This window comes from Pteropus vampyrus, unplaced genomic scaffold (assembly GCF_000151845.1).
Source record: "Pteropus vampyrus isolate Shadow unplaced genomic scaffold, Pvam_2.0 Scaffold106, whole genome shotgun sequence".
Classification (NCBI taxonomy): domain Eukaryota; kingdom Metazoa; phylum Chordata; class Mammalia; order Chiroptera; family Pteropodidae; genus Pteropus; species Pteropus vampyrus.
This window is the reverse complement of record NW_011888887.1, coordinates 3,943,437-3,952,969: the sequence shown is the minus strand read 5'-3', so window position 1 is coordinate 3,952,969 and position 9,533 is coordinate 3,943,437. Positions and strand designations below refer to the sequence as shown.

The 9,533-nt window shown below is 36.3% G+C and overlaps 1 pseudogene; it reads left to right on the top strand.

Annotated features, from left to right (window-relative positions):
• The first annotated feature begins 8,041 nt into the window (after nt 1–8,041).
• LOC111743052 lies at nt 8,042–8,160 on the top strand (annotated as a pseudogene).
• Nucleotides 8,161–9,533: the final 1,373 nt, after the last annotated feature.

The window sequence follows — 9,533 nt, the reverse complement described above, 5'->3', positions numbered from 1 at the left end:
CTCTTCATTGCAGATGGCTGCCCCAAAAAGCCACCTGAGAGCAGTGCTTGCCTATTGACACTGCCCGATGCCAAAGAGAAAATATTCAAGTTCAAGCTAAGGGTTCCTTGGATTCCTCCCTGTGCCATTCAGTCACCCTGCACCAAAATTTCACCAGATTGGATTATGTGGGGGCAGGGGAATTCCCTCCCCAACCTCAACTTGTGTGATATTATCAGCCGCAAAGCATAGTACACCTCAGACATCTGAGTTTCCTCTATGGGAAGGACTCCCTCACCCTCTGCCTGTAAACCTTCCCTCTTTTAGACTCAGGTCTGTGGGCCAGGAAAGGAGAGCAGTATCTGAAACAAGCGCCATGCTATACTCCCCATCCTCATCTCTCCTGCAGATGCCCACAGAAACCTAGTTTGAACAGGCCATGTCCCCCTGGCTCATGCACTTAGGTAACTGAGTGGGCTGTGCATCCCCTACCAGTCCATCAGACTTATGTTCTGAATTCCAGCAATGCTCACAGTTCAGTCTGTCAGTCAGTCAGTCAATCGGCAAATACTAATTAGAAGTCTACCCTATACCATACATTAGAAGTGCAATAATGAACAAAAGTATACCTGGTCTCTGCATTCACAGAGCTACAATCTAGTGGGAGAAGCAAACATTATGCAAAGAATGATACAAATTGATATAAATGCACAACTGCCATGTGAGTAATATACCTGGTGCTGTGAGAGAGCACACATAGAGGAAAACTATCTACTCACGGAGAGCAAGGAAGGTTCCTGAGGAAGGGATTAAAGAGTTAACAGGATGAGGTGAGTGGGAGGAGCACTTTAGCCTGCGGGGAGAGAACAGCAGAAGAAATTCAATGTCCTGCAGGAATATAACCTCAAAATAGTACTTTCCCCCTACATGTTGATTTGGTTAACATTATTAACTATAAAGCACTGTGAAAAGTACTGGGTAGCACTGTGTAATTAATAAAAGAAAAAGATATAATCTTTGATCCCAAAGGGCTTAAGTTCTAATAGAGAAGACAGGAAAATTAACTTTTATTGAATTATGACAACTACCATGAGAAAGGGAATAAAGGAGCTTCAGACTAAAGGGTCAGGCAAGATTTCCTAGTGAGAGGCCCCTGAGGGAAAGACAAAAAGATGGGATTTCCAGGAAGAGCAAAGAGCCTGGGGAAAGGCACAGAAGCATGAAACTGCAGGACCTACTCAGAGAACCACCAGAAGCTGAGTTTGGCTGATGAGAAGGATGCAAGCAGGTGTAGGCCAGGAATGTGACAGGAGATGAAGCTGGACAGGAAGAAAATCTGGAGACTCTAAGAGAAGCCACGTGTTGAGTTAAGGTATCAGAACTTTGTCAAAAAGGAATAAGGAGAGAATAAGGATTTTTAAAAGAAACTGTGAATGATTTTCTTTTATTTCATTTTGCTTTTTTCTCTACTGCCTTCAACAGTGAAATGTACTAAGATTTCAAAAGAAACCCAAAACCCATAGTGATTGATCCAGATTCTACTTTGTCATTTTCACAGGTTTATTTCTCCTGCTAGATGTTAGCACATAAAATCCCCAGGTGTTTTTCAATGTATGTTACATTTCCTTCAGTTTAGTAAATCAGGGAGTTTATTTGCTTTCATTACACTGCTTTGTGTTCTGGTGGGCAGTAAGCCATTCCAGCATTGAGCTAAAATTAATATTTTTAGCAATTTTGTAGTAACACGTGTGATACAGATAGATGATAAATAGAGAGCAGTTTTTTTTAACATCATGATTTATTTATCAAACAGTGAAAATGAAATAGATAATTAAAAAATGATAGCTCTTACTCTTAAAACAAGCTGAACATCTTAGAATATAGATCTTTTTTATATTTTAATATTATGTCTGACACATACAAAAGATTTTATTAGCACATTTATATTATAAAGCATGATATATTAAACTCTCATGAATCTACTAGCCAATGAACACATTATGAATAAGTTGCATCAACCTACGTATTTCTCCTCTATCTCATCTTATCCTACTAATCTAGAATAAAGCATTATTCTGTTTTTTTTTTTTATCTTTGCTTTTTAAAAATAGCTATATTAAATGTATGGCTAAACATATTGCTTATTTTTTGTTTGAACATTATCTTAACAGTGTCATAAAGTTTATGGTCTTGTAGAATTTTTCTTTTTTACACCACATTAGATTCATATGTTACTGAGTATAGCTATGGATCATTCATTTTCACTGCTGTATAATATTCCATTCTGTAAATGTAGCACAATTTATACATTCATTCTCTTGATAATGGATTCTAAAGAATTCAAGTTCTTGGCTATTACAAACTGTTTTCTATGAGCCTGCCCCTGGGCACATGTATAAGAATTTCCCTGGGGTAGATATTAGGTATGAAATCACTTAGTTACATAGAGTTTCCACGTTCAGGTTTCAAGATAATCCCAAATTGTTTTCCAAAGTGATTTTCTAAATTACCCTTTGAAGACCATTATATAAAAATTCCTATTGCTACATACTCTCTTCAATACTTTGTGAACAAGGACAGTGGGAATAAAAAAGAAAAAAATAGGCTGTATTTAGGAGATAACACATAAAGATGTACTGGGCAAAAAGGAAACATCAGGATGACTCAATATTTACATATTAATATTTACCGATATAAGTATAATATTTGAATTTGATAATAATTTTTATTTCTTTGATTGATGAAGAGATTAAACACCTTTTTTAGATTTATTGCCCATACACTTACAAGTCATTTGCCCATTTGTATATATTGTCTGCATGTATGTTTCCTATTGAATGGTAGGAGTTTTTTTAATATATTCTGGGTATTAAACTTTTGTTGGGTATACATATGTATAACAAATGTATTCTAGTAACGTTGTCGTTTTACTTTTTTATGATTTTTTTGGTAAACAGAAGTAATTAATTTTAATAAAGTTGAATTAATCACTTTTTTAGAACTTTTTATACTTTTACCAAAACCTTCCTTACCCAAAGAAAAAATTTTTTTAATTCTCCTACATTTTCTTCCTAAAGTTTTTCTTTTCTCAAAAGTCCTTATCTATTTAAGTTGACTCTTGTGTATAGCATGAGGCAGAAATTCAATTTCAATTTTTTGAATGGATATCCAGTTATCCCAGCACTTTTTATTGAACAATTCTTCCTTTTTCCATTGATCTTCAGTGCTCCCTATGCTAGATGTTTTCTATGGCTCTTGGCACCCATTGATTTCCCCTCCTGTATTACAAGTGCTGAAAACCTAAAAATTGAATTTTCCAAACTTCTTTTCCAGCAAGGTTTGAGACACAGTTTATATGCTGTCTGAGAAATGCACTTATGCAAATTTGGGCAACAGGAGAGAGGTAGAAAAAAATGTATTCCTAGCAACAATGACAGAGGAAACACAGACTTGAGGAGATAGGTTTTTCAGGAGCCAGACGGACTCAGAATCTCCATGTCAGTCACCAGTCTTGGGGCTGCAGTTCAGGAAGGCACTGTCCTCAGTAGGAGTGTCCTAACATTTGCTGACTTCTGCATAGCAGCCAAATATTCCTGACTTTCTGGATGTTTGTAGCAGTGCACTGTAAATCCAAAACCATGCCTGCACCCCTTCCAGTCCTTTAATAATTTTCATATCTCTATTTTCCTGTTTTAAATCCCTCGTGCTTGAAATACTGAGTAGTTTCTGTTTTCCCTATTTCACCCTAAGAGCTAGACCTCTGTCAGTAATCACAATTCCATTTACAGTGGCCTTTTCTTGGGTTTTCTACCATGTATCTATCATTGGTTGACTTTTTTGTCCACAAGGCAATAACACACTGCTTTAATTATGGCTTTAGATAAACCTTGATATCAATAAAGCATATCTGTCCACCCTAATCTACACAGATGTTTTGATTGTTCTTAGCTCTTTGTTATTATACATCTGTTTTAGGGTCATCTTATTACATTCATTAAAAAGGTCATAATTTTTATTGGACTTGTACCAAATCCATAAAGTTTTGGCAAAATTAACACGGATCCACATTTTAGAAGTATCATTCTACATGTATTATTAGGTTTGGTGGGGTCAGAATGAAGGGAAAAAAAGACCAAGTCAAAAACTATGTAGGCAATTAAGTGAAATAAAGCAATGACAATGACGATAAAGAGATGTATGCTATGTTTAGGGTGTACATTCAAGGATGTACGGATTAAGAAGTAATATTAAGGAATGGCTCTGGTTTCCTTCTGGGTGTTATTCTTTAAGATAAATACAGAAGCAGCCTACTTAGGAAAAAGGACAATGAGACTAGTTTGGAGCACGCTGAGTTCTGGTAACTAAGAAATATTCAAGTATATGTGAGTGTGAAATCCTACAGAGGGGAACGAGCTGTGTATACTTAGAGTTATGAGTCAGCCATATGCAAGTGGCTATGGAAGTCAGTGTGGAGACTTCCCACACATGGGAAAAATCTTTGAGAACGCTGTCATTTTGAGGGATCACATGAAAAGGAGACCATGAAGGAGGCTGCCAGGAGATTCCAGAGACATAAGAGGGAAACCAGAGGAGAAAAATGTTATGAAAGTGAAATGAAGAGCGGTGCTAAGAATGAGGAAATTGTTAACATTGCCAAATAACGAAAAAGAAATGTGTACACTGGATTTAATAATATGAAGTTAATTGGTAGAAATAATTTTATTGCTGTATCGGGGACAGAAAGTAAATTGCTGACAGTTGAGCAGTAAATAGCCAGTGAGGAAGGGAAATGGAAAATGTAAATGGCTCTTTGAGAAGTTTGGCTGCAAAAGAAAAGAGATATACAACAGTAGCTAGAGGGTGATATAGGTGCAGAGGATTTTTTTTTTAAAGAACATGTTTATATGTTGAAGGGAGCAAACAAAATATAAAGTAAAGTGGATGACTTGTGGCCCAGGGACTCTGCCAAGTCAGAAGATAAACTCCAATGCAGGTGGTTGGGTAGATGAATTAGACTTTGGCAGCAGGAAGGACAGTCTTTCATAGAAAATAGGAAATACTATGAAGGTATGAGTCCCGATAGAAATACATTTTATAGGTGGGTTGGAGTTGTGGATGAGGGAGTAAATTCTTGTTTTTCTGAATGAATAAGAAGGCAAGGTCACACGCTGTGAGCAGGAGCAGATGGGCCAGAGGAAGGAAAAGTAGTAAAAGTTTGGAGTAGCTGTTGAGACGAAAGGGAGAAATAGCTGTTTAGCTTCATGGAGAATGACTCCTGGCAATTCTGAGAGTCTAGCTAAGGTGTAAGGATTTGTCCAAGCTGCCGGATGATTTTCTCCAGTAGAGCGTGATACCATGGGACAGCTGGCTTCAGTTTATCCCATGTCCTCTGTATATGACTCGCCACATTCAAGTGAAATTAGGTACATGCCGTATAATCTCACTTGAGTTTTATTGCAAATTGGCACATGTTGAGTGGCCACTAAGACTGCCAAAACTAGACTCACAGGAAGAAAGGGAAGAGAGATTGAACAATAGTTTGTAGCAGGCTAAAAAGGCAAAAGAATGAATGTATAGGAAAATATTCTATATCTTTGGCTGCTCTGGGCCACACCAAAAGGCAATGACATGTGGCTAGGACCAACAATTATCCTTTTAATAAGGTTAGCAAATTAGACAACATTATTACTAATGACAACTGAAAAGCATGCAGGAAAAACCACTATCCAAAGATAAATTTGTACAGAATGGTGATTAACCAACTCCAGCCAACCGATCACATATCCTGATCTTTAAGAAACTTAATAAAACTGTAGACATATTGATTTTGCTCTTCCTCTAGGCAGAAATATGCCAAGAATATATACAGAAAATAAATAATCCCGAGCTTTCTTAAGAAAGCTAAAGCAAATGTGGAGTTACAGGCTCTCAAAGTGAATCCGGGAATAGGGCTGGTTCAGCATGCAGCTAATATTATAAAGATTCATTACCAGGTGCTTGTGTTAACAAGGATGAAACACCTCTCATATGACCTGGAGATTTTTTTCCTCTAAAATGTACTCAGGAGAACGGAGACAGAAGAGCAAGTTATTACTTGATGTACTGATAAACCATGTGTGAAGTAGAGATCCATCAGATGCCCCGTGAGAGGCAATTCTAGAGGATTCCAGGGGAAATGGTTTGATACTTTGTTAATCACTGAGACTCCAACAGCACAACTGTTATTAGAAAATGTGAAGGGTTGGGCGGAAATTTCCAGAGGGGAGCTGTGAAGCGCCTTTGTTGTCCTGAATGTGAGGTCGACAGGCATCTGTTGTAGCGGCCAGTGGGACAGTACTGGCTGAGCTGGTCACCAGTCGCTGCAAATTAAAAGTTGTTTCCCAGCGCACAGGGACAGCGAAGTGGCTAGAAGAATGCTTCTCTGTTTTATCAAGAGCATATGTGAACTGCAATCTACAGTGGAAATTAAGGAGAAAACAAATACAAGAATATAGGGAGGAGTCAGACCAGTTGAGAGGCTAGTGGTAAAAGAAATGTGACTCAGGAAAGACAAAGAAAAAAGAAATTCCTTTGTCTATTCTACTTGGCCCTCTCTCCTCTTTTCTTCACTTTCTTTTGTTGTTGTTGTTGTTGTTATGGGCAAATTCCCTGTTCTCCCATGTGCCAGGAGGGAGTCATACAGCAAAAATATTTCCAGAACTTTTTGCCAACTCCATCTGCTCCCCCTGGAAGAAAGAGGGATGATTTATCTACTTTATAGATACTCACCTCTGAGTAAGATAGGAATAGATGGGAGCATCTTCAATCTGAGTACATATTATGGAAAACTATAACAAACGTCATATTTAATTAGTGACATGTTAAAAACTTTCTTCCTGCCTAAGATCAGGAACAAAACAACAGAAATTTATTTCTCATGGTTCTGGAGGCTGAGAAGTCCAAGATCAAGGTACCAGGAGGTTGGTATCTAGTGAGGACTCACTGCCTGGTTTATACACAGCCATCTTAACTACTGTGTCTTCAATGACAGCAAAGGAGCTGTCTGCGATCTCTTTTATGAGGGCACTAATCCCATTCTAAAGGGCTCTGCCATAATGACCACCCAATCATCTCCCAAAGGCCCCTCCTAAAATCATGAGATTTAGGTTTCAATATATGCATTTGGAGGGAGGGATATAAACATTCAGTCTATAGCAGAAAGAAATAAAACTGTTCTTATTCACAGATGATATAACCATGTGCATTGAAAACATCTTAAACACTCAACAAATAAATTTAACAATCTTTCTCAATGTAAACAATATTAAGAACCAGGAAATTACACATGTATATGTATATGCAGCATAAATTAGAAAAGTTTTTTCTTAATCAGAGACTTTACAATAACACCAAAAAATCCTCAGATGTCTAGGAATAAATTAAAGAAAAAGTAGGTAAAACCCATACAGAAAAGTGAAAAACATGGAGGAATTTAAGAACACTTAAATGCATAGACTATATCACATTTATGAATTGATATATTCATATTATAAAACTTCATTTCTTCCCAAACCGATTCAGCACAATCTCAATTAAAAGTCCAGTTCCTTTGTAGAAATGGCAAAGGCCAAGAATAAGACTATCTTAAAGAAGAACAACAAAATGAGATGACTTATAGGACCAGATATTAAGACATTATAAAGCTTCAGTAATTAAGAGAGCATAGTTTGGGCACACATGTAGACAATTAGACACCAGTGAAACAAAATAGAAAACCCAGAAGTAGACTCACATTTATACAATCTCCTGATAGTTGATAAAAGTGCCACTACAATACAAAACAATAGGAAAAGGATGGTCTCTTAATAAACAGCATCAGATCAACTGCATTTACATATGGGGTAAAATGCACCTTTACTCCACTACATATCATACGCAAAAATCTATTCCTATATATGAAAGATAAAATAATAATTCTGGAAGAATATATAAGAAAATATTATGACCTTGGGATAAGCAAAGATTTATTAAACAAGACACAAAGAAATTAATAGCCATAATAAAAGACATTGAAAAACAGAACTTCTACGACCATGCCACCCTGAATGTGCCCAATCTCGTCTGATCTCGGAAGCTAAGCAGGATTGGGCCTGGTTAGTACTTGGATGGGAGACCACATAGGAAGACCAGGTGCTGTAGGTATTGGAAAGGAAAGGAAAGAAAGGGAAAAGGAAAGGGAAAGGGAAAGGGAAAGGGAAGGAAAGGAAAGGAGGGAGGGAAGAGAAAGAAAGAAAAAATATAGAACTAGATTGAAAACCATGTGGTAGTTAACTACTAAAGCTAGATATATACATATTCTATGAACCAGAAATTCTACTCTTAGAGGTACACCCAACAGAAATGCGTGCATACGTGCATCAAAAAACATGTACAAAATGTCCTTAGAAGCATTATTCATAATAGACCCAAACTGGAAATAATCCAAATGTTCAAACAATAGAATGAATAAATAAATAATGGAATATTATAGAACAATGATAAAATTACTTCTACATGCTGTATGACTTGGGTGGATCTCACAGACATAATGTTGAAAAAAAGAAGCCAGACACAAGAGTACATATTATGTGATTTCATTTTTATAAAACCCAAAAATAGGTTAAACTAATATACTTGTATAAAGACAGAATAGTGGTTAATTTATAGGAGGTATAATTACTTAGTTGAAAATGAGAGAGACTGTAGAGGAGGAGTTTATAGTGTTCTTGTTCTTGATTCTGCGTATTTCTATTTTTTAAAGATTAATAAAGCTATACACTTAAGATTTATACTTTATTACATATAGTTCATACATCAATAAAAATAATATGCAAAATTAAAATTACAAACATAAGTTAGATTTTTAATCTCTCTCCATAAAACTCCAGCCCCTTCTCATACTCAAACTAGATGAATGAATATGCCACTTTTGCTCTTAAAGAATTATGAAGATTTTTAAAAACCTATATAATAAGTTATTGATTGGTGATATGGGGTATAATGGAAAAAGAATGAAAGATCTCAGCTGAAGTACTTGAATTCTCATCTGCCAGCTTCATGACCTTGAGTAAGTCTTTTGATTTTGTTAACCTCAGTTTCTTCATCTATAAAACACTGATAATAGTACCCCTATTTCAATATCCTCCCTCAACCAGTCTGGGAAACATTTTTTTTTTTCTTTTCACATCTTACCCTAAATTCTTGCTGTTTATAAAACCTTTTCTTGTTCATCCAAGCAGACTAATAATCCTTCCCTGCTTCTCCATCTATGCTTTCTGCATACTTACTTTACAGTGTTAGATTTTGTCAGTGCCCATGAGAAGGCAACATCTAGAAACTTCTAGAAGACTAGGATGGTACTTTTTCATATTTTGTATCCCTGGAATCTAGCCTTAAGCCTGACATATCAGCACTAAATAAATACATGAATGAGTACATGAATGAATGAATGTCTGCCTTACCTATCTAACTGACTGACTATAACAATCTTGTGGATTGATATGCATGAAAGGAAAATGCTATACAGATGTAAATTA